This window comes from Sorex fumeus, unplaced genomic scaffold (genome assembly GCF_029834395.1).
Source record: "Sorex fumeus unplaced genomic scaffold, SorFum_2.1 ptg000002l, whole genome shotgun sequence".
Lineage (NCBI taxonomy): Eukaryota > Metazoa > Chordata > Mammalia > Eulipotyphla > Soricidae > Sorex > Sorex fumeus.
The window spans coordinates 25,035,571-25,061,808 of NW_026606059.1; the positions used below are offsets into that span (position 1 = coordinate 25,035,571).

The following is a 26,238-nucleotide window of genomic DNA, read 5'->3' on the forward strand; positions in this document are numbered from 1 at the left end:
TTCTAGAGTTAAACTTTTTTTTCCTAAAATTTTTATTAGTGAAACACCATAAGGTACAGTTGTAGACTTACAAACCTTTGTGCTTGGGTATACAATGATCGAATACCCATCCCTCCACCAGTGCCCATTCTCCACCACCACCAGTCCCAGTATCCCTCCCATTCCCCATACCCCCATCCCACCCTACCTCTATTGCTGGGCATTCCCTTTTGTTATCTCTCTCCTTTTGAGTTCTGTGGTTTGCAAAAGAGACATTGAGTGGCAATTTTGTTCGGTCTATAGTCTACTCTCATCACGCATCTCCCATCCTGAGAGGAACCTCCCAACACCCTTTATTTGGTGCTCCCTTCTCTCTTTGAGCTGCCTTTTCCCCTAGAATGTGCAGCTGTCCTCAAATCCATGGAGTAAACCTCCTGGTACTTATCTCAGCTATTCTTGGGTGTTAGTCTCCTATTTTGTTACTTTATGTTTCCCAGATGAATGCAATCTTCTATGTCTGTCCCTTTCTTTCTGTAGAGTTAAACTTTTGAGGTGTATTTGTAGACTCACAATGACAAGGGAAACAAAAGCCAAAGTAAAGAAATGAGACAACACCAAATTAAAAGTTTCTAGGTATCTAGAAGAATAATAGTAGGAGTGAAAGCATGGTATCAAAGAAGGTATGCCCAGATTACCCTTAACCCTGAATCATAGAAATGAGGATGAGAAGAAAAGAAACTATGGGGGTGAGGCTGAGATAAGTAGCTAGAACACATGGATGGAAGACAACAGACATGGGGTTAAGGGGCCTCAAGTACACCAGTAGTGTTGAGGTGTGATACGTGCAGTGCTGGTGATCAAACAAAGGGCCTAACACATGAAATGCATGTACTCTATCACATGAGCCACCAACCCAAACTCTGAAAATATACCCCTGACGTATTCAACATACCAAAACACAGTAACAAGTCTCACGATGGAGACGTTACTGGGCCCGCTCAAGCAAATCAATGAACAACGGAAGGACAGTGACGGTGACAGTTATTCTGTGAGATTTATGACTTAGAACATGGTCCTTTTAGGTAAATATTTAATGCATCCTTGAAATAAATGGATATTATGTGTTTCTTTGTTTTTTCACACGGAATCTTCTATAAAAGCTAGGAAGGTCAGTCTGGTTGATAGTGTTATTAAGACTTCATATTTTTCAATTTAATTAAGACACTATGATTAACAATGTTATTCATAGTTGGGTTTTAGGCATTCTGTTTCTCACCACAAGTGTCAACTTCCCTCAACCAGTGTTCCCAGGCCCTTTGCACTCATGCCTCTCCTCTTACTCCCGAATCTGCCTCTTTGAAAGGTACATTTTGAAGTTTGGTTATTGTAGTTTGGATCTCCTGCTTTCAGTGTCGCTGACTCTGCTGCTTGGATATATAGCTGGACCATCTACAGCACCAAGTACCTGAGACCTCTGCCCTCGCCCCCACCCCCACCGTTACTTCCTGTCCACTTCTTGCTAACCCCCTCTATTTCTATATTCTTGGATATCTTTTGTCTCTGTCATGTGAAGTATTGAAAGAGGAGTCAAGTTCCTAAATAAAATTGTGGATTTGCTTATATTTACCTACTATTCTGCCAATTTGGTTTCCAAGTTCCACTTCAGGTGCATAAACATTTAGGATTACTATAAGCTCTTAAAGAATTCATTCACTTAATCATTGTGAAATTGTTCCCTTTAATAAAATTTTCATGATATTATTTTAAAGCTCTGAAATATTCTTTGATATTCTTTGATATGTGCTTTCCTTGTATTAGTCTTTTCATGGGAAGAGTTTTCCTCTTCTTTCACTTTTAATCCATTTGGGTCAAGATATTTAAAGTGAATTTCTTATAGGCTATGCATGTGGAACTTGGCTTTTATTCAGTTTGCAATGTTTGCCTTTAATTGAGGTTGTTGGACCATTTTCATTTCTTTTTATCATAGTTTACGTTATGTGTTTACAATGATATTGACACTCATGGGCTTGGTGTTCGGTTACCCTCATCACCAGAATATTCATGATACCTTACCCTTGACCCTAACCTTCCAGTTCACACGTTAATATGATTATATATGTATGACTCTCTCGATATATTTATATATCTTAACACTATTTATTTTAGAATTTCCTCAGGTGTTCTTTGTTATTTGACCTATTTCTCTGCCTTCTTTAGGACTTAGAAGTTTTTCATCTTATTGATCTTTTTTGTTCTCACATTTTTGTATGTGATTTTAACTACTTTCATATTTATATTATAAATGTTTAACTTATTACATATAACAACATGATATTATATAAATTCATACTATATAAGAATATTTTATCACATAGCATTTCTTCATTTCTTTTTTCTAGTATCTGTGATTTGTTATTAGATTTTTTACTTTTTTATGTTATAAACATCAGAATACACTGAACAATTAAACAGTTGTTTGTATTTGAAAGAGAAATATATTGTAAAAAAAAGAATTTAAGTTCACCACTTCCAATGTTCTTCATTCTTTGTATGTGCAAGTCCAGATTATGACTCATACAAAACTGAGATTTTTTTGCATCAATAATAATTTTTCACTGGAACATGGAGTACAAATTACTTAATTATTTATTAAGTGCTAAATTTTTCTTTTATAATCATGTTGCAGTTATTTTCTCATTATGGTTCCCTAATATACAGACATTATTTCCAAAGCGCATATTTCCAAGTACTTTCTTTTCAGCTAGTACACTTCCATACAAATTTGTAAGGATAATAATAACTCATTACGTGAGAAAAATCTTCTCTTCAAGCCTATTTTCAGTTCCCACCTAAATGTCACAAGACTTCAATAAGTTGGAAATATTTTGGTATTTCACTGTGAAATGCCCAAAAAATCTAATCAGTGAACAGTGATGTTATATGTTCCCTTCTGCGCTCCAGGTTGACACTCATCTTCCGAGTCTGAAGCTGACCCATGTATTTGGAGAGAAGTTTTGTCTGAAATTTTAAAGTTTCTTCCTGGAAATAATTTTGTTGGTCCATGTTGTATAGTTCCCATCATTATTATTAAATTCTGTAAGATTATTTCATATACTATGATGTAAAAGTATTTTGTACATCCATATCATATAGACTATATATGTACATATAAACATGGTATATCTATTTATATGTAAACATACATATTTTATAGAGAGAGAGAGAATACTCCACTTTGAAGGGAACTGATAGAATGTGGTGATAATAGAACCCAAGAGAAGTGCAGTTCTGTAAAAGTAGGATATTACAAAAGAGTCATAACTGGTGATCAGAAAAGACAGAATAAAGAAATAAGTAAAATAGCTATTTCAAATATAAAAACTGATTACAATTATTATTAAACAGAATTGCAAAAATATTAAGCTGATTTATTATCCCATTTTTCCCATGGAGCATACTTCTTGGTGATAAAATGCTAGTATTTATTCATTTTAATATAATTGACAATACTCCTGAACAATTTCAAGAACTAGTTAGAATCTGGTAAGAAGACCTATAATCAACTAATGCCAACTCACAAAACATCTGCTATTTAACTATTCCTTCCCTGGGTATTTACTCTATCCCAAAATATACAAAAACTAGTTATATTTTTTCAAAACAAAAGGATTAAATATCTTCAAAATGTTCATCAAAATTAAAATTTCAGCACAGTAAGATTCTTGGTCAATGTTCTATAAAAAGATTAACAAGAAAAGGAGCTGATTAAGATGTATTTCAAATGAAAGTGCTGAAGAAAATTTCCTTAATAAAATGTGGGGTGACTTCAACATATACAAAATGGAAGTATGATATACCTTCTGCAGAATAGCAGGAACAACAACAAATAATAGAAAAAATCATTTTCAAAAATGGGTTATCCAGTTGTTATACTTTTAGACATTAAGCTTATAAAGTTTAAATGATTGATTGCAACCAAAGAGTAGTGGATTGAGTTTAATATTAAAAAATTTTACTTCTATTATTTAAAGGGGGAAAGGCTGGAGAGATAGTACAGCTATAAGGTGCTTGTCTTGCATGCACCCAACCCCAGTTTGATACCCAGCACCCCAAAAAGTTTTCTGAGCACTGCCAGGAGTGACCCTTGAGCACAGGGCTAGGAGTTAACCTTGAGCACCACTAAGTCTGCCCCCCAAAAAAGATGGGGAACTTTACAAATGCAGTAGATAGGAGTAAATTTCTTAAAGCAAATAAGTGGACTGAATTATTAGAAGGAACCATCCATGTACTCATGTAAGACAGAAAATAGCACCTGTTCACTCTAACCAGATGAAATGAAACTTATAATTCATAAGCCATTGACTAGAGTAACCACAAGATTGCTAACCTGGTGGATAACAATTTGACCTAGATCAAAGGTTACTTTTGTTACTATCTCACAACAGAACCAAACTGGTTCAAAATAGTTTATCTGCATAGATAAGTTCAATATACAACATATAAGTTCTACATAGTTCAACATATATGTACATATATTTAATAGTGTAAGATATAAAGTAAGCTAATAAATGAACTACATAATACAAAAGCAAACTTTTGTACTCTAAAGCAAAATTTGAGGTTAACAGAAGAAAGGGGAAGTAGGTGAATCCAAGGAAGGGGGTCAATTGAATGTCAAAGAATAGAATTAAACTTTTAAGTAATGAAATTAATGTAGCACATATATTTATTTATCAGTTGATCACTTGACATCCCGTTACTCATCAATTTGCTCGAGTGGGGCCAGTAATGTCTCCATTCGTCCCTATCACGGGCTCGTTCGAGGAACATGAAGAGCCTCAAATCAACCGTTCAGAGTCTTGATGAAGTCTGACCATCTGGTAGGTGGGCAGCCACATGGTTTTTTGACATCCCATGGAATCCAGTCAGTAACAGCTCTAGTTCAGTGGTCGTCTCCAAATCCCCTTACATGTCCAGTCCATCTGATTTTTGACACCTTTGCAAACAAGACAGCATCCCTGATTCTTGACCATCAACGAAGGTCGGAACTCCAGATTCTTTCTTTCATTTGAGTGAAAAGTGATACTCCAAGCATAGCTCTTTCGATTCCTCTTTGGTAGACCCAAATAGTGTTCTCATCCTGTTTGCGTAGGTCCCAGGTCTCTGAGGTGTATGTTAATGCAGGAAGAAGAGTGGAATCAAAGAGATGTGCCCAGAGCCAGAGGTTCTTCATCCTCTTAGCTATTTCTTTGACGCACTTAAAGGCATTCCAAGCTGCTCTCTTCTTCCTGCCCAAATCAGGTGCCAGGTCATTCGTCATGTTGACTTCTCAACCTAGGTTCACATAACTGTTGCATTCAGAGATGTTCATTTCATTGAAAGCGAATGGAACATCAAGAACAAAACTGTTTCTCATAAACATTGTCTTCGTGAGATTCAGCTGGACTCTGACCTTTCCACACTCACGGTCGAAGTCAGCCATCATTTGTGCCGCTTGGCTAATATTTGGTGTTATTTGAACAATGTCATCAGCAAAATGGATGTGGTGTAGTTGCTGAACATCTATCTTCACTCCCATACCTTCCCATTCCAGTCATCTCATGATGTTCTCAAGGAATTTGGTATGCCAAAAACAGTAACAAGTCTCACAATGGAGATGGTACTGGGCCCGATTGAGCAAATCGATGAACAGGAGGACAGTGCTACAGTGCTGCATATCTAAAACATGCACACACATTAGATAGATAGATAGATAGATAGATAGATAGATAGATAGATAGACATATCCAAGTATATCTAACAGTATATATATATATATGTATATATATACACCATAAGATCCAAGTATATCTAACAGTATAAAATTGATATTGTTAGTATGAAGTCAGTAAGTAGAGAGGTAAAGGAAGCTTTAGCCTCAATAGAGAAAGAGTTACTATCTACCACTTTTCAGCTTCGATCACCTCCATTTCATCAGCAAATGTGTCCAGGAGGGTAAGATTGGTAAAAGCTATGCCCATTATATCTGTGTGACATGTCATTAGAGTCCCACCAATCCCACATAAGGTAACTACCTGGCTACACCTAAAGTCCATTTGATCTACATGAATATTTGAGTATTTGTTCCTACCACCCAAGTTTGGGAAGAATCCAGCCTCAGTTAGAACCAACCATTTGCCTTTTGTAGGATAAGAAAAGTTAAAATGGGGGACTCTCGCCAGGTTTTCCAAAATTTTCTATTTTTGTAGAAAAGAATTTAGCAGGAGACAAAGAAAAGGAAACATGTTCAAGAGAGACCTGGGCTTCTCTAGGGAATGGGGAAAGCTCCAGTGGCTTGAGAAGGGGTTATACATGGATTTTCTCCAAATTGCCTTGATCTGGAGTTTTCTGCAGGGTGTTGTCAAAGGGAAAGGGCTTTTAACTTTTGGTGATCTTTCAGTCTTATTACAGCCTATGCTGCTGTCAAAGTTCCCCTCCTGAGAGGCCCAGCTTCTTCTTGGTTGGCACTGGCATCATTCAATGTCTCATCAAGGCTCAGTTTCTACATCTCCAAAAGGAGTCCAGCCTTCATGCTTTGGGGTTCACATACACACTAGAAACAGAGCAACTACTTTAGATCATATCTTGGTCTTATTTTTCCCAAAATTCCTTGCCAGGGGCCTCCTACTTGACTCCTTCCTGTCTTGATAATATGAAAATATCAAGGACTATCATGCATTCAAAGAAGAAAATATGGCTTTTCTCCCTCCCAGAGGGCTGCTTGGCCTGTGGCTCTGTGTCAAGCCGCTGACGGCCATCTCTGTTCCGCAGGATGGGTTTTGTTAAAATTGTCAAGAATAAGGCGTACTTCAAGAGATAGCAAGTGAAATTTCGAAGATGGCAAGAGGGCAAGACTGATATGCTCGGAAAAGCTTGGTAATCCAGGATAAAAATAAATAAGGGAGTATGGTGCTGCCAGCAGGTCAATCTGTACCTGGGAGGCGAGTGCATCAGCAGCCTGATGGCAATGTCAGACTTTCAGATACCCCCAAATTTCTGCTGTGCCTTTGGCCAGACCCCAAAAACTTGGGGCAAAGTTTACCAAGAAAGTAAACAGCCAAAAGTTAGGTATGTGGGAGACACACCCACAAACCACCTTCGGCTCAGCTATATAATTGGAGGAATGGCCTCTCTGGTTCCTGATCAAATTGCTTAATGGTCATGATCCCAGAATCTCAGAAACGAATCTTGGAACCCAAAGGCTTTTGGCAGAAATGCGTCCTGTTACTGCAGTAGGTTACTGGCGCTGGGCCACTCCAGGTGGGAATAGGTTTTGTGCCTTGGCCTGTTCCCCTTGGCAGCCCAGTGACCACCATCCTCCAGAGGCCACTGGACAGTCAGGTTTGGGCCTGCAGTGATGAGACACACGAGGCTTCACCACATAGGGGTGGAGCCGACTCTTTCTCCCCATCCCAACGAGACCCTGAGTTGCTGCCCATGAAAGGCCTCTCTGGCTCCTGATCAAGCTGATTAATAGCCATGATACCAGAGACTCAGAAACAAATCTTGAAACCGAGCGGCTTTTGGCAGAAATGCATCAGGACTGCATACAAGGTGGCTGCTGGCTCAGAGCTTATTGGAAAGCCAGGTATGAGCCAGCAGTGATGGGGCAACTGCAGTCTCATGGGAAGGGGGGCGGTACTGGCTCATCCTTCATGCCCTACCGAGGTCACGAGTTGCCTCCCACAAATGGCTTTCTGGCACGGCCATGGCTCCAGAGGCAAAAGGACTTAATCCAGAACCCGCAGCTTGCAGAAGGAAAGTGAATGGACCTTGCATTAAACTATGGCGCCGTGCATCCCTGGGAGGGAAAGGGTGTTGCTCCCTTCCACCTTTTTCCCCCCTGGCAGCAAGGTGGCCACCACCTCAGAGCTTATAGGAAAGCCAGGTACGAGCCGGTGGTGACAGGGCAACTGCAGTCTCATGAAAAGGGGGGCGGTACCAGCACGTCCTTCACGCCCTACCGAAGTCATGAGTTACCCCACACAAGCGGCTTTCTGGCACGGCCATAACACTGGACACACAGAAACCAATCTCATAATTATTTGGCTCTTTGCAGAAATGCAAAATTGTGGCCGCGTGACATTATATGATTCTCATAACCTTCTATAGAAAACAAAATAGTTCACAATGCCTTTTCAGCAATTCTGATTGTTTGGGGGGAAATTCTAAAAAATAATGGTGCTTCTTTTGTCGAAATAATGAATGTAATCAATGTAGAGAAGAGTTAAGTAGAAATCATCTGCCTCACTGGCATTTGGAGAGGTGGGAGGGGGGTATACTGGGTTTCTTGGTGGTGAAAAATGAGTACTGGTGAAGGGAAAGATGTTTGATCATTGTATAACCAAGACTTAAACCTGAAAGTTTAGTAACTTTTCCCACAGTGATTAAATAAATAAATATAAAAAGAAAAAACATAAATAAAAAATAAGGTAGAGTTCATGCCCAATTCAATCAGCTAATCAGTGGCTGAATAAATAGCAGTACTCCTACAAAAAAATTTAAAAAAATAAAAATGAATACAATACACAAAAATACAGGATGATCGTCCGTGTCACCAACAGAGACATCATTTGCCAGATTGCTTATGCTCGTATAGAAGGAGACATGATAGTTTGTGCGGCATATGCTCATGAAGTTCCAAAGTATGGTCTGAAGGTTGGCTTGACAAATCATGCTGCAGCGTATTGTACTGGTCTGCTGCTAGCCCGCAGGCTTCTCAATAGATTTGGCATGGACAAAATTTATAAAGGCCAAGTGGAAGTCACTGGAGATGAATATAATATGGAAAGCATTGATGGACCACCTGGTGCCTTCACCTGCTATTTGGACGCAGGACTTGCCACAACTACTACTGGAAACAAAGTCTTTGGGTCCCTGAAAGGAGCTGCGTATGGAGGCTTGTCCATTCCTCATAGTACCAAATGATTCCCTGGCTATGATTCGGAAAGTAAGGAATTCAACACTGAAGTGCATAGGAAACACATTATGGGGCAGAACATTGCAGAGTACATGCGTTACCTAATGGAAGAAGATGAAGATGCCTGCAAGAAACAGTTTTCTCAGTACATAAAGAACAACATAACTCCAGATCTGATGGAGAATATGTATAAGAAACCTCATGAGGCTATACGGGCCAATCCTGTTTATGAGAAGAAGCCTAAGAGAGAAGTTGAAAAGAAGAGATTGAACCGTCCCAAAATGTCTCTTGCCCAGAAGAAACATCAGGTAGCCCAAGAAGAAAGCAAGTTTCCTCAGAGCTCAGGAGCGGGCTGCTGAGAGTTAACATCCACCATGATTTTTTTATGGAGATTTTGCAAAGACAGTATTAAATCTATTGACCAAGCAGTGATTTCTGTGTAAAGCTCTTGTTAATGAAACTACAGGGGGGAAAGACTGAAATAATAAAATGGGAGTTGTTGGCGCCGTTTTTCCCCCTCAGGAAATAGGTGCCATCTTTTTAATAAAGTCACATTTGGCTCAAGGTTTAAAAACAAAATAAGAAAATATGACCCAATAGTAAAGAAAAAATAATTGAAAACAAATCAAAATTAATATATAAGTACTAATACATATTTAATATATATACAAGATTAGGTCATACAGCAAAATAATTATTTATATTTTTCAAAATTTTATTTTTATATTTTTATTAGTGAAACACCATGAGGTACAGTTGTAGACTTACAAATTTTTGTATTGGGTTTCGGTTATACAATGATCCAGTACCCATCCCTCCACCAGCACCCATTTTCCACCACCACTGATCCCAGTATTCCTCCCACCCCCCATCCCCTCCATCCCACCCTGCCTCTGTGGCAGGGCATTCCCTTTTGTTCTCTCTCTCCTTTTGGGTGTTGTGGTTTGCAAAAGAGGCATTGAGTGGCAATCATGTTCGGTCTATAGTCTACTTTCAGCATGCTTCTCCCATCCTGGGAGGATCCTCCCAACACCATTTATTTGATGCTCCCTTCTCTATCTGAGATCCCTTTTCCCTTAGCATGTATGGCTGACCTCCAAGCCATGAAGTAAACCTCCTGGGTTTGGTACATCTAAATTTTTTTATGTCCTTCTATTTACCACTACAACACGATAAAATATAAATGCTTTCAAATCACAGGAAAAAAAGCAAGTATTTCCAATTTTTTAAAAATTTTGAAATTATATTTGAACATTGCAATTAATATTGAATTTTATTTATTTTGAATTCCATTTAAGACTGTGTTTATGGTCTCAAAATTCTTCTGGAATTTGTGATAGTTATTAGCTATTCTCATTCTTCATCTCATCATTCATTGCTTATAGTACATTTGCCCAATAACAATTTTTTATTGAATTAAAGTATTCCATTTCTTTTCAAGTAGAAGAAAAAATCTTTTAATTGTTCTTGTCAATATTGCTGCCTGAATTAGTAACTCACGCTCTAACTCTTAGTACTTAGTTGTCTAACTGAAGGCATGAGCCAGAGGAAGTTCTAACAGTCTCATTCCCTAAGAGTAGACATTCAGATCTCAGTTATGTCAAACAAAAATTCCATTCTTAGAATAAATAACCCAATAATTAACAAGTGTTCCCAAATTGAATTCCACATCACAATAGGCAAGCAATGAGATTCAACACCAGACCAAAGAACACAAAAATGTCCAGGTGTAGTGTTTAAACACTACAATCTTTTTTTTTGTCATTTAATAAAAATTTTATTTATTTTTTCCTCTTTTTTTGGGCTGGAGTGATAGCACAGCGGTAGGGCTTTCGCCTTACAAGCGGCCAACATGGCCGACCCGAGTTCGATTCCTCCTCCCCTCTCTGAGAGCCCAGCAAGCTACCTAGAGTATTTGATATGCCAAACACAGTAACAACAAAGTCTCCAATGGAGACGTTACTGGGCCCGCTCGAGCAAATCGACGATCAACGGGAGGGCCTTTACCTTTACCTTTATCTTTTTTAAAAATTTTTATTAGTGAAACACCATGAGGTACAGTTGTGGATTTACAAATTTTTGTGCTTAGATTTCAATTATACAATAATCAAATACCCATCTCTCCACCAGTGCCCATTTTTCACCACCACAGGTCCCAGTATCCCTCCCACCCCCCCATCTCCCCACCCCACCCTGCCTCTGTGGCAGGGCATTCCCTTTTGTTCTCTCTCTCCTTTGGGGTGTTGTGGTTTGCAAAAGAGGCATTGAGTGGCAATCATGTTCGCTCTATAGTCTGCTTTCAGCATGCTTCTCCCATCCTGGGAGGATCCTCCCAACACCCTTTATTTGGTGCTCCCTTCTCTATCTGAGCTCTCTTTTCCCTTAGCATGTGTAGCTGGCCTCCAAGCCATGGAGCAAAATTCCTGGTACTAATCTCAGTCACTCTTGGGTGTCAGTCTCCTATTTTGTTACTTTATGTTCCCCAGATGAATGCAATCTTTCTATGTCTATCCCTCTCTTTTTGTCTCATTTCGCTTAACATGATACTTTTCATGTAGTACCACTTGTATGTAAATTTCATGACTTCATCTTTTCTAACAGCTACATAGTACTTCATTGTGTAAATGTACCAAAGTTTCTTTAACCAGTCATTTGTTCTTAGGCACTCAGTTTTTTTCCAGATTTTGGCTATTGTAAACATGAGCACTACATTCTTTAAGATCTTCTAGGTAACAGGCAACCTGATGAAGAACCATTGTGTCACAATTTTTCTAGTTCTTGATTTAGGACAGTAGAAGCAAGAATGTCTTCCTTGTTTTTCCAAAAGAGTCCAAAATATTTTTTAAAAAGAGAGTACCTGAAAATGTATCATTTCTTAAAATCGGTCTCATAATTAATTCTTTTAAATTTTTATCTAAAATTAATAACGTGCTGTTTTCGGTGTTTGTTCATTTTGGGGTCCCACCACGCAGTGGCCAGGACTTAGTCTTGGCTCTGTACTCAGGCAGCACTCCTGGTGAGGCTCAGGAAAAAGAGGCAATGCTTAAGATTGAACCCAAATCAACTGCATGCAAGTAAGTGCCTTACCTGCCACATAATGACTCTAGCACCAACAAATCAAACTTTTTGATAGAGGATGACACTTGCTCCTATTTCCTAAAAATATACATTCAAGAGTGGCCCAAAGAGTGATGTCTTACCTTTGGGTGGTGACAGGAAAAATGGCATTTTGTAAAAAAAAGTTCGGGCAGAAGTCCATTTCAAAATCTGTGGGGGATAAAAAAAAATCACAAAACTATGGATCCTTTTTTCAAGGAAAAAAAATCAATGGGCACATGAATTTTGAGCTTGGGCTAATCACAATTAAAGAAAAATTTGGTCTGTAGCGTTACTCAAATCCATTGCTTTTTCATTGATTCTCTGTCTGGATAATCAATATATTGTTGAGATTGAAGATTTAAAATCACCAACTATAATTTATTATTTATTTCTTCTATTTAGTTTTATGGGCTGGAGTGATAGCACAGCAAGTAGGGCATTTGCCTTTCACATGGCCGACCCGGGTTCAATTCCTTCAGAGAGCCCGGGAAGCTACAGAGAGTATCCTGCCCCCACACCAGAGCCTGGAAAGCTCCCTGTGGCATATTCGATATGCTAAAAACAGTAACAAATCTCACAGTGGAGACATTACTGGTGCCCTCTCGAGCAAATCAATGAATGACGTGAGGACAGTGCTACAGTGCTCCAGTGCTATTTAGTTTTATAAAATTTATTATACCTTCTTGTGGCTGTTACCCCTTATTATTACATAGTGACCGCTTGTGTGTTCTCTGAATTCTGCCATGAATGCAGTGGTTTTTTTTTCCATTTCTTAGGTTTGTTATTGAGCTTTAATTTCTTTTGGTGGATCCATGTTATAGCAATTTATGATCTTTGATGTTAGTATCTATTACTAATTATTTTTGTATTTTTATATTAAAATATAACAGCCCCCTAGGACTGTGTGTTCCTTGAAGGCACCAATCTCCCATATGGTGCCCCACCATGATGTTAGTAATTGAATGAGAGAGATCATCCAGTTCTTACCAACTTGTTTGTTTTGTTTTGTTTTGTTTTGTTTTGTTTTGTTTTGGAGGGGCGATTGATGAGGGAGGAATTTGGGCGACATTCAATGATTCTCAGGACTTCCTTCTGGATCTGTGCTCAGGCATCACTACTGACTAATGCAGTGCTAATAATTGAACTGGCATCTGCCGCATGCAAGGCAGATTTGCCTAACATCTGCAAGTATCTCTCCTTTGACAAATCATGTAAATTTATTCAGGCAGTCAGTCCTTGACCAGTCAGCTCCATTTAGGTCTCTGAATATGTCAGTTGGAAATATCCATGGGCAGACCAGACAGGGTTTATCTGAGTCCATCTGGGAGCAAGGTCACTTAGGCAAATCTGAGACTGGGGGGTGAAGGGTGCCACATTCTGAGACTTAACATTTCCGGTTTGTATCACAGACTAAACCCAACTATGGGAAGGTCTTTGAGGTTTCCAGGCATCTCTGGGCAGCCTGACATTAAGCAGAAATCAGTACAAAACTCAAAATGGCATAGATTTATTGTACTCAGGGCATGGGAGATCATAAGGGTTTGGAACAGACATTTTATGTCATGTTGACAGATAAGAAATCTAATCTGAAGAAAGAAATAGCACTAAAGCAAAAGAAAAAAAAACTGTCAGGGAAAAGCAGTGACAAGTCATGTAACACAGAAAGAAATAACTTTGATTTTGACATTCTCTATTTCTTTTGATTTTATCCCCTTGTGAAACTAAGATGACCTTTCCTGAGTTTGATAAGATTCCTCTCTTGGGTTTCTATCTCATTCCTCGCTTGTTTTTAAAATCTTTCCTCGTTTACTCATTCAACTACTCACTAACGCAGTGAGAAGTTCTATGTCTGGGTGGGGCACCATATGGGAGATTGGTGCCTTCAAGGAACACACAGTCCTAGGGGGCTGTTATATTTTAATATAAAAATACAAAAATAATTATAAGTGACATCTGGAGAAGCAGTTACTATAAACACTATCTTCTAATATAGAACCATCAGCACCATCACCATTTGTTATGCATTTACTTATTTGAAAGTAGTATACATCTCTTCTAGTAAGATTCACTCAAGTTTCAGAAAACAGCCAGGTAAGAATTATTGCATTCATTTTCTGAGATATTGAAAACTTTCTCTTTTCTTTTTTTTTAAATTTATTATTTTTTTTTATTTTTTTTTTTTACAGTTGTAGATTTACAATTTTTTGTGCTTGGGTTTCAATTATACAATGATCAGATACCCATCCCTCCACCAGTGCCCGTTTTTCACCACCATGGATAATATCCCTCCCACCCCCATCCCCCCATCCCCCCCTGCCTCTGTGGCAGGGCAATCCCCTGTGTTCTCTCTCTCCGTTTGGGTGTTGTGGTCTGCAAAAGAGGCATTGAGTGGCAAACACGTTCAGTCCATAGTCTACTTTCGACATGCATCTCCCCTCCTGGGAGGATCCTCCAAACATCCTTTATTTGGTGCTCCCTTCTCTATCTGAACTGCCCTTTCCTCTAGGATACCCGGCTGGCCTCTAAGTTATAGAGTAATCCTCCTGGTGCTGATCTCAGCTATTCTTGGGTATTAATCTCATACTTTGTTACTTTATATCCCCCAGATGAATGCAATCTTTCTATGTCTATCCCTCTCTTTCTGACTCATTTCGCTTAGCATGATACTTTCCATATTGTACCACTTGTATGTAAATTTCATGACTTCATCTTTTCTAAGAGCTACATAGTACTCCATTGTGTAGATGTACCAAAGTTTCTTTAACCAGTCATCTGTTCTTGGGCATTCAGGGAAAACTTTCTCTTTTCTATGCCTAACCTTGACTCTTAAGAAGGCACTTAAATACCCTTCTAATAATATTCTGATATCTTTTCATTTCATTTTCATTTCATCATCCTGTTAATCGTCGATTGCCTCGAGCAGGCCCCAGTAACGTCTCTTTCATCCTAGCCCTGAGATTATATTCACGGCTCTTTAGGAGAATGAGACCCATCATTGTTACTGGTATTTGGCATATTTGGTAGGCCACGGGGAGTTTGCCAGACTCTGCCCTGTGGGCAGGCTACATTCGATAACCTGCAAGTTTGTCCAAAGTAGGAATGAGGTAATAAGATGTCGCGCGGTCGCAAATGCGACCGCGCGGTTCCGGTATCTGGATTTTATAGTCTCTGAGTCTTGGCCGCTGATGGGATTACACGGCGCCAGGGGGCCAGGTGGTGGGTGTGACCCCCGCCTACTGGAATTTGGAGGATCTGGGTGGAAGATGCTCGACTCCAATTCGAGTAGGCTTGGAGGTCTCGGCCCCGCAACCCGCTTGGCTTTGTCCCTCTGCCAGTACCTTCATGTGTGATATCTTTTAGTATAAAATTTAGGAAGAAGATGAAGAGAACTGAACTTCTCTATACAATTGGAAGGGAAATACTGTCATTTCAAAGAAACTATCTGGTGGCATGAACGAGGACAGTAAAACAATCTGGTGCCATAAATGAGGAAAGGCAGGAGAATTAAGATCGAGGTTGCTGGAGGATCCAGAGGGCCAGTCTTACCAGTCGATGCAACCCAACCCTTCCATGAGATGACTAGATATGTCTTTGTGAATGGATTATCTGCTAGACCCAGGTGAAGATTAGCTCCACCTGCTTAATAAAGGAGGAAAGTACATCCTGAATAATACTGGGCATGCTCCAACTAAAAAGAAATGTTGCTGTTGTGAATGATTTTCTGTCATTCATAAATAAATAAGTTCCATGTGATAAATATATCAAGGTAAATGGAATATAAATTTCTATAAAAATTAAATTTAGAAATTGGTAGGTTGTGGGGCTGGAGCGATAGTACGGCGGGTAGGGCATTTGCCTTGCACGCAGCCAATCCAGGTTCAATTCCCAGCATCCCACATGGTCCCCTGAGCACCACCAGGTGAGATTCCTGAGTGCAAAACCAGAAGTAACCCCTGAGCATCGCCAGGTGTGACCCAAAAAGCAAAAAAAAAAGTGATAGATTGTATATTAATAAAATATTAAAGAAATCATCATTACCACATTTTTAAAGTATTTATTTATGAGATATACCTCTCCCCATATTTATCTTTTAACCATTAACAAAACAAAAAAAATGAATTTAAGGACTTTGAATCTTAAGGGAGAACTTGTCCTTACCAGTTTAGAATATGACACACTTAATTTATCTTTCCAACGACATTTCTCTTCTCTACATGACATTTAAGGAAAGGAAGTAACTAGTGACTCAGTCGTAAGTGACCAGTGTCGTGGGCTCATGACAAAGTGATCCAAACAAGTAAAATGTCCTGGGAAAACACCAAAAGGAGTTAGTCCTAGAGAACTAGCAGTAAACGAAAAAAATTTCTAAGACAGTGGGCATGTAGTCATTAAGAAGGGGAAATTCTTCGGGAATATGTGAAGTTCATGGGACAAATTAACAAGAAAACCTTTCTGGGAAAGATCAGAAATACATCTAGTAAAAAATGAGTAAAACAGTCTGGTGGCATAAATGAGGAAAGGCAGGAAACAGGCAGTCCTGTTTCTTTGAGTCCTGTTTCTTTCCCTTGAGACTTGGGGAAAGTTATTAAAATAGGAAATGCAGCAGTCAACACAGGAAGGGATTTTAAAATTCACCTGACACATTTTTGATATGTGTTGCAACTGATTAAGACTCAGTAGGCTATTTTTTACACATAAGTAAAGATATTCTGTTAAACTGTTTCATGAGCAGCTCATCACAACAGTTTGTGTTTACTTTAGATACTATGAGTCTTTTCTGAAAAATCCATAATTCTTTATTTCACCTTTACAGTTATGGTAGACAAATGTCTGTAAGGCACTTTAAATCTCTCTAAACACCTCTTCCCTGAACACACAGGTGTAACAAGTGATATCTTTTCTACTTCATAGTGTTCATAACATCTCTTTCCTTAATTCCTTGTCACTTTGGGAAATCGATTCTAAATATTGCTCTTTTCACTATCGGTTGCCATTTAGGATATATCCAGAGAATTGAGCAATAAAAATTAATATAATTTATGTGCTCTCATAAATAATTCATTGCCCCTAGGTTTTGTTGATACTTAATAATACCACTACATTTATCGTTATGTATTCCAAATGGTAAATATCAAAAATCTTCAAAGACAGTTTTGTTTTAAAGCTGCTAACTTTCTGGGAGATTGTGATAACTTCTGGTTCAAGTACTCAGGACTTATTTATTCCTTAATCATAGATTTATGTTCACAGACTTAAATTTGAGTTCTAACTAGACTCCTAACTGGAAGGGCTTCTGAATATTACAGCTAGAGTTACGGTTGACAGTAAACTTCTCATTTAATCTAAGCAATAACAAAGTGCTAGGCGTTCACTACTTCCCTGTCATTGAGGCCTCGAGTATGAGTGTGGGCGTGTGGGTCCAAGTGCACTTGTTTATAATGAGGTTTATCTGACACATAATATATTGTTTCGGGTATAAAACATAATAATCATATATGTATTACAAAATGACCACCACAATAGCAGAACTGTATTTCTTCACTTGGGCCCATATTATTTCATATCTGTATACCTTTGTTTACACTGGCTCTGTTAGACAAAATCTGCCCCTGAATTAACTCATTAAAATTCCAGAGTATGCTTTCTCATCATTTGCAATAAGCTCAATTTGATTTGCTTGTTCACATGTCCTATCCCCTACACAATTACCATAAAATTATATTCTTTGAGTTAAATACGTTATTTTTTATTTTTCATAGTAAGACTGGAGTGATAGCACAGCAGGTAGGGTGTTTGCCTTGCATGCGCCCAACCTGGTTGGTCCAGGTTCGATTCCTCCACCCTTCTCGTAGAGCCCAGCAAGCTACTGAGAGTATCTCACCCGCATGGCAAAAGTCTGGCAAGCTACTCATGACGTATTCCAAATGCATATTCGATATGCTAAACACAGTAACAAGAAGTCTCACAATGGAGATGTTACTGGCCTGCTCAAGAAAATCAATGAACAATGGGAGGACAGTGACTGTGACATAGTAAGACAATTAATCCTAGCACAGTGCCTCATAGATGCTGAAAATATAAAACTTCAAAGTGTATCAGATACATAACTACATTTAGACCTCCCTACCTCATTGGTGCCTAAAAAGATTATTTTTATCATGTTGAGAGTTAATGGTATGAAGCTTTAGTTCTTGTCCAAGGTCCCAGACCTAATATGGAGCAGATCTCAGAAGTTTTACCCCAATGCTCTCAAAAGACAAGTTGCTTCTAATTGCAAAGTACAGAAATAAATATTTCTTTTGGATTCATGTTTTAAAAATTGCAAGTTTTTTCAAATAGAATTTTAAAATATATAGTTTCATATTTAAAATAAGTCTTGCCAGACCTAAGCAGTCACATGACCCTCAATTGTCTGTATTCACTGATCAAAAATGCCTCACCTGGCATAATAACACTTTTGGATTGTTTACTATACCAACAGATGATTTTGTTTTCCTGAAGTTCCACCCTAAGTTGAATTTTATGTACCATCTAAACTGAAGATGAGCCAAAGACATAGAGCCAAATTTGGTAACAGGCACAACATAATGTCAAAGGTTTCATCTTCTTAAGTGAGAGTTTAAACTTTGGTTTAGACCCCATCATAAGTAATCATATCAGAATCAACTTCAGATCAGCTGCATGCCAGGCAAGCACCTTATCTACTGTAATGTCTGCCCAGACCCTTTCTCTCCCTTCTATTTCCCCTAAACTCAAAAATTATATTTCAGACTAATCGTAAACTCAAGATTTTGTACCTTCCATGCTTCTATTAGCATCTTCCCTCATCTCAATAAAATTTCTTGATTATTATACTACCAATAGTAATAAATCATCCCTAAACCCTGATTTATCTCTACAATTATTGCACTTTTTTACATTTTTTGATTTTTTTATTACTTTCCTCAAAAGGATTTTTTTTCTGGGCAGTGAGACAGCACACCCAGTGATGTTCAAGGGTTACTCCTAGTTCTGCACTCAGAATTCACTCCTGTTGATTCTTGGAGGACCATATGGGATGGCAGGGATCCAACCCAGGTTGGCAGCTTGCAAGGCAAGTACTTTCTTTACCGGCTGTACTATTGCTCCAGTGCCCAACCATTATCAAACGTAAACAACCTTCATTCAGTCCTTCTGGTCTCTCTTTTCCTTGGCCTTGGGTATTAGTCTCATACTATTTTTTACATATGCATATACCACAAATGAATGCAGTTATTTTGTATCTGTCCCTTGCCTTCTGACTCATCTCACTTAGTCTCCCTTTTTTTTTTAATTTTTCTTTGTTTATTAGTGAAACACCATGAGGTACAGTTGTAGATTTACAATTTTTTGTTCTTGGGTTTGATTATACAATGATCAGATACCCATCCCTCCACCAGTGCCCATTTTCCACCACCATGGATAATATCCCCCCCACCCCCATCCCCCCATCCTCCCCTGCCTCTGTGGCAGGGCAATCCCCTGTGTTCTCTCTCTCCTTTTGGGTGTTGTGGTCTACAAAAGAGGCATTGAGTGGCAAACATGTTCAGTCCATAGTCTACTTTCGACATGCTTCTCCCCTCCTGGGAGGATCCTCCAAATACCCTTTATTTGGTGTTCCCTTCTCTATCTGAGCTGCCCTTTCCTCTAGAATGCCGACTGGCCACTGAGCTATGGAGTAATCCTCCTGGTGCTGATCTCAGCTATTCTTGGATATTAATCTCATATTTTGTTACTTTATATCCCCCAGATGAATGCAATCTTTCTATGTCTATCCCTCTCTTTCTGACTCATTTCGCTTAACATGATACTTTTCATGTTGTACCATTTGTATGTAAATTTCATGACTTCATCTTACTTAGTCTCCTTTTAATTCATACTCTCATGTCTATCAATTTATAGGTAAATTTTATGACTCCATTTTTCCAAAAAGCTGTGTAAGTATTCCATTGTGTAGACATACCATAGTTTCTTTATCCAGTCCTCTGTTCTCGGGCACTCAGGTTTTTTCCAGATTCTGGCTATTGTGAATCATGCTGCAATTAACATAGAAATGAAGTCCATGTTTCTGCTGTGTTTTGGAACCTCCAGGGTATATTCCCAGAAGTGGTATAGCTGGTTCAAATAAAATTTCAATTTCTAGTCTTTTGAGAAATGTCCATATTATTTTCCCAAAAGGCTGGACCAGTCAGCATTCCCACCAGCAATGAATGAGAGTTCCTTTCTCCCCACATCCACACCATCACTGGAATCCAATCTTGAAAAGTTTTGTAATGATCTAACTCACAGCAATTCAATTAAAAAAAATTAAGTTAGTAAACAATGGTCAGTAGTATAATTTCAACTCTCTGCATGTTTTTAGAAAATAAAATTTATTTGAAACAGAACCTGCCATTTGTTTGTGGCTTGCCTGAGACTGATCTTGCACAACAATGGCAGAGTTGAATGCCTTTGACCTGTGGGCCCACAAAATCTAAAATATTTATTATCTGTTCCTTTATAGAGATGTCTGTTATTCCCTGCTTAGTAATAAAGCATCCTGAAAATCAATCATCTCTGCCAGTTCCCTGATACTCTTGCATATTCAGCCCATTGTGCTCTGGCTTCTTCCAGAATCTTCAGAAGTAACAGTACTTCAAAATATTACCAATCCTTCCCTCCTGAAATTCTCCACAACCTCTTGTTTCCACCATCTAAATTTTGATTATTAATTTATCTCTTCCCTCTCTTGTTCTTCTCATTTCCCATTTTCATCATGTTCTACTTTATTTTCTTTCTGTTATTTCCTGTTCACTGAAGTTCTGAGCAAGATTTTCCTTTCTAGTGGCTTCAATTGGTGTGCATACATGGCAGTTTCCAAACATTTCCCAAGTCTGGTTTGTATTCCAAGTTTAACTTTTCCTATTATATATAGCATTGTGAACATCACATGGAAAACCCCAAATGCCAAATTTAGAACATTTTATTCTTTTATGATTCTCTTTTTAATAAGATTAGTAATATCTCAGTTCCCATGAATAAAGATTTTGGAAATAGCATGCTCTTCCATGCCGGCCACCTAAATGTTTACCATATGCTAATATCAAACCATTCTGCATTTACAATGGCTTTGCCCTATATTTACCTACACTTATGTCTTCAGATCCTCTTACTTGGACAACTGTGAGATGGTCTCTGCCGTCCTCTGGTTTCATTATTTGTCCTTCTACGACATATTTCAATTCATAGCCAACTCCTAACACTTCCTTGTTTCTCATTGCCTACCACATGTCTTTAACTTTATTAGAATCCCATCAGGAAACAGATGACACACTCATGCTGGAATACTTAAAAGTGGTTAGAAAATTATTACTAAGTGTGGGAACTGTATTAGGAAATCAGTCTAGTGTAATATAGAACCTTAAGCAAGAGTGGAAAGTTAGCAATAGTAAAATGCTTCGTACCCTTAGTCCTGAAGAGGTAATAGGAAGCAGAATATATCAGACGCTAGAATTTCAACGCATGAAGAGAACCACCATACTGGATTTGTGACTTGTTATAGAAGGATTTTGACAACCTGTAAGGAAAGACCCCGAAGAATAAAGTTCGAAGTCTCAAATATATGTGTAGATTACTACCAGTGCTTCCTGTTGCATAAACTCAAATAAAATCCAGTACCAATGGAAATAAACTCCTACAGAAAAGTTTCCTAGATGGTAAAGAGGAGAAGGTAAAACTCCATGAAAGATCTCCAACACATTCCTTTTTTTTTTTTTTTTTTGGTTTTTGGGTCATACCCGGTGATGCACAGGGGTTACTCCTGGCTCTGCACTCAGGAGTTACTCGTGGTGGTACTCAGGGGACCATAAGGGATGCTGGTAATCGAACCTGGGTTGGCCGCGTGCAAGGCAAACGCCCTACCCGCTGTGCTATCTCTCCAGCCCCCACATTCCTTTTTTTTAATTTTTCTTTTATTTTTATTAGTGAGACACCATGAGGTACAGTTGTAGACTTACAAATTTTTGTGCTTGGGTTTCAATTATACAATAATCAAACACCCATCCCTCCACCAGTGTGCATTTCCCACCACCACGGATCAGTATCCCTCCCACCTTCCATCCCCCCCATCCCACCCTGCCTCTGTGGCAGGGCATTCCCTTTTGTTTTCTCTCTCCTTTTGGGTGCTGCGGTTTGCAAAAGAGGCATTGAGTGGCAATCATGTTTGGTCTATAGTCTGCTTTCAGCATGCTTCTCCCATCCTGGGAGGATCCTCCCAACACCCTTTATTTGGTGCTCCCTTCTCTATCTGAGCTCCCTTTTCCCCTAGCATGTGTAGCTGGCCTCCAAGCCACGGTCACGGTCATGGTCCTCCCGTTGTTCATCAATTTCCTCTAGCAGGACCAGTAATGTCTCCATCGTGAGACTAATCTTAGGTGTCAGTCTCCTATTTTGTTACTTTATGTTCCCCAGAAGAATGCAATCTTTCTATGTCTATTCCTCTCTTTTTGTCTCATTTCGCTTAACATGATACTTTCCATGTAGTGTCACTTGTATGTAAATTTCATGACTTCATCTTTTCTAACAGCTACATAGTACTTCATTGTGTAAATGTACCAAAGTTTCTTTAACCAGTCATCTGTTCTCAGGCACTCAGGTTCTTAATATTAAATAACTCCCTTCCTTATCTAGCTGCTAATAGTCTTTGTATTTTGCCACAAACGCCCTTTATATTTCCTTTAACCCATCCAAACCACTATCCTCTCCAAACATCAAGAACTTTTTTTCCTTTATGCCTTTCGTCACAGCCACAAACTGCCCCAGTGCCTCCTAATCCCATCAACAGCCAAGATCCAGAGACTAGAAAACAAAGCTCCCAGAAGTTCCTCTTATAGTCTATCCCACTAACATACCTAAAGCATCACAAATGTGTTAGGTTCTAACATATTTATTTTTTATTCTCTTATATACATTATCCGTCCCGCTCAAAGAGTCCTGCAAGCTACCGAGAGTACCCTGCCTGCACGGCAGAGCCTGGCAAGCTCCCTGTGGCATATTCAATATGCCAAAAACAGTAACAATAACATATCTCATTCCCCTGACCCTGAAAGAGCCTCCAATACGGCACTGTTGGGAAAGTTGAGCATGAAGCGATTACTAAAATCTCAGGGCTGGGACGAATGGAGATGTTACTGGCACCTGCACAAAAAATCCATGAACAATGGGATAACAGAGATACAATGATGCCTTTCATCCATTTTAAATTTAAAATTTAAGTTTCATCATCTTCTCACATCACTAAAATCTTTGATACCAGCAAGTGTGAATTTAATCACCATCCAACCTCTCTGCTTCTAAATGTGCATGTCATCATGACAGGCAGCATGATTCCGTCAATTCCTCACTGGCGCCCCACCCCTCTGCGCTCCCTTTGTGCTCTGACTCTGGTCTAGACACATGCCTAGCTGGGGAGAATAGAATCATATAGAAGTGGCTAATGTGTAATGCTCCGGGCCTTAAGAAATCTCATGCATCTGTTTTTGTTTCTATGTCCCTACTGTTGTCATGAACAGGAATTGCCTAGACTTCTCTTCTAGTTCAAAGGATAGCAAGCAAGCTGTGAAGCAGAGCCAATGTGGAGACACGTGATTGGGCCAGCTGAAGGCCAGATGTATGAGGGAGGCCAGCCAATATCAGTCAGTCCCTGCAGATGCTGGAGAATTGTTAGTTATTTTTACATGTCGAAGTTTGGGATTGATGAATCTCAAGTAATACAATGGTAGTCTCTGTTCTAACCACCTTTTCTTCCATTTTAGTGATGCCCCTGCTTTTTTTCAATGCTACCTATCCTGTTTTATCTTAAATGCGGTAGCACTGGAGCAGCACTGTCAACTTTGTTCATCGATTTGCTCGAGCAGACACCAGAAACATCTCACAACAGATTGTGAGTCTTGTTGTTACTGTTTTTGGCATATGTTTTTTGCATATTGAATACATCACAGGGAGCTTTCCAGACTTTGCCAGGCAGGTCAGATACTCTCGGTAGCTTGCCGGGCTCTCCGAAAGGGGTGGAGGAATTGAAACTGGGTCCGTCATGTCAGCCGCGTGCAAGGCAAACACTCTACCCGCCGTGCTATTGCTCCAGCCCTATCCTAAATGCTACATGAAAAAAACATTTCTATTGCAGATATCATTCTAGGAGAACATTGCATTTTGTCTCTATTTGTCTCTTTCAACACTGGTTGTTTTCCCTCTGTATGAAACATACCAATATAACCTACACAAAACCCAATCTTCTACATCATAAGAAGTGAAATTCTGATACAGCCATAGAGATAGATGATTTTATAAATTCTGCTCCCATCTGAGTATGGGCTAGAGCTGTGAATTTAACAGGATATCACTCCTGAGATCAGTTTATGGCACAGACATTAAGAAACCCTGGTTTCCTTTATGGGTCTGACCTAATCACATAAGTGTTTGTTCAACTGAGTAAGCATGGTTACAATCACTTGATGAGTTGGCATCCCGTTACTCACTGATTTGCTCAAGCAGGCGCCAGTAAGGTCTCCATTCATTCCTGTGGAGGGCTAGTGAAGCCCAATGGCGTCTGCTTGTTCTAGGAACACAAAGAGTCTCATATTGTTCAGAGTATCAACGAAGAAGTCTGACCATCTCTTAGGTGGGCGGCCACGCGGTCTTTTGACATCCCATGGAATACAGTTGGTAATGACTCTAGTCCATTGGTCATCTCCAAGTCTCGTTACATGTCCAGCCCATTTGATTTTCTATGACTTGGCAAAGGAGGCAGCATCCCTGATTCTTGATCATCAATGGAGGTCAGAACTCCGAATTCTTTCTCTCATTGGAGTGAAGCGGGTTACTCCAAGCATAGCTCTTTCAATTCCTCTTTGGGAGACCTGAATAGCATTCTCATCCTGTTTTCAGAGGGCCCAGGTCTCTGAGGCATATGTTAATGCAGGAAGAACAGTGGGATCGAAGAGATGTGCCCAGAGCCAGAGGTTCTTCATCCTCTTAGCAATTTCTTTGACGCTCTTGAAGGCATTCCAAGACGCTCTGTTCCTCCTGCGCAACTCAGGTGCCAAGTCATTTGTCATGACTTCTTGACCTTAGTACACATAACTGTTGAATTCGGATGTTCCATTTGTTCTCAATGCTTATTCCATTGAGAGCAAATGGAACATCAGGAATGAGACTGTTTCTCATAAATGTTGTCTTCGTGAGATTCAGCTGTAGTCTGACCCTTCCACACTCATGGTCCAAGTCAGCCAGCATTTGTGCCGCTTGGCTAATGTTTGGTGTTATTAGAACGATGTCATCAGCAAAGCGGAGGTAGTGTAGTTGCCAACCATCTATCTTCACTCCCATTCCTTCCCATTCCAGTTGTCGCATGACGATCTCGAGGGTGGCACTGAAGAGTTTCAGTGAAATGGTATCATCCTGATGAACCCCTCTCTTGACATGGATGATCACTTCTTTGTAGAATGGTGAGATCCTGCTAGTGAATCCATAATACAGCTTTCAGAGGATCCTGATGTATTGAGTATGAATGCCCTGTTTGGTTAGGGCTTCGATGACTACTTCCATCTCAACAGAATCAAAGGCCTTCTTTAAATCAATGAACGTTAGACAGAGTGGCATCTTGAACTCCCGAGAAACCTCAATGAGCTTGGTTATTGTGTGGATATGGTCGATGGTGCTGAATCCTTTACGGAACCCAGTTTTCTCGCATGGTTGTCCTTCATCTAGTGTTCTGCCAATCCTATTCAGGATGACTCAAGTGAACAACTTGTAGATGACAGACAATAGGCTGATTGGGCAATAGTTGCCAATGTTGTAGATGTCTCCCTTGTTGTACAGTATTACAGTCCTGCTGGTTTTCCACTGGGTTGGAAATTTGCAATCAGACAGGGAGCGTGTGAAGGGCCGAGCCAGTGTATTGATGACTACCGATGGCAAATTCTTCAGGTGTTCTGGTCTGACCTTGTCTGGGCCTGGTGTGTTCACTTCTTTACTGATGAAATGGCGTGTCGGATTTCAGAAGGAAGAACATTGGGAACGATATAGCCATCCTGCAGAATTTGGTATGTGGGCAGGTTGATGTGGCTATCGAAGAGAGATCTGTGTAGACGTCATGGATAATCTTCTCCATTGCCCTTCTGGAAGATGTGAGAGATCCATCAGGA

General features: G+C 39.4%; 1 pseudogene; it reads left to right on the forward strand.

The window, feature by feature from the left end:
• Positions 1–6,775: 6,775 nt before the first annotated feature.
• Positions 6,776–9,304, forward strand: LOC130019874 (60S ribosomal protein L5-like; annotated as a pseudogene).
• Positions 9,305–26,238: the final 16,934 nt, after the last annotated feature.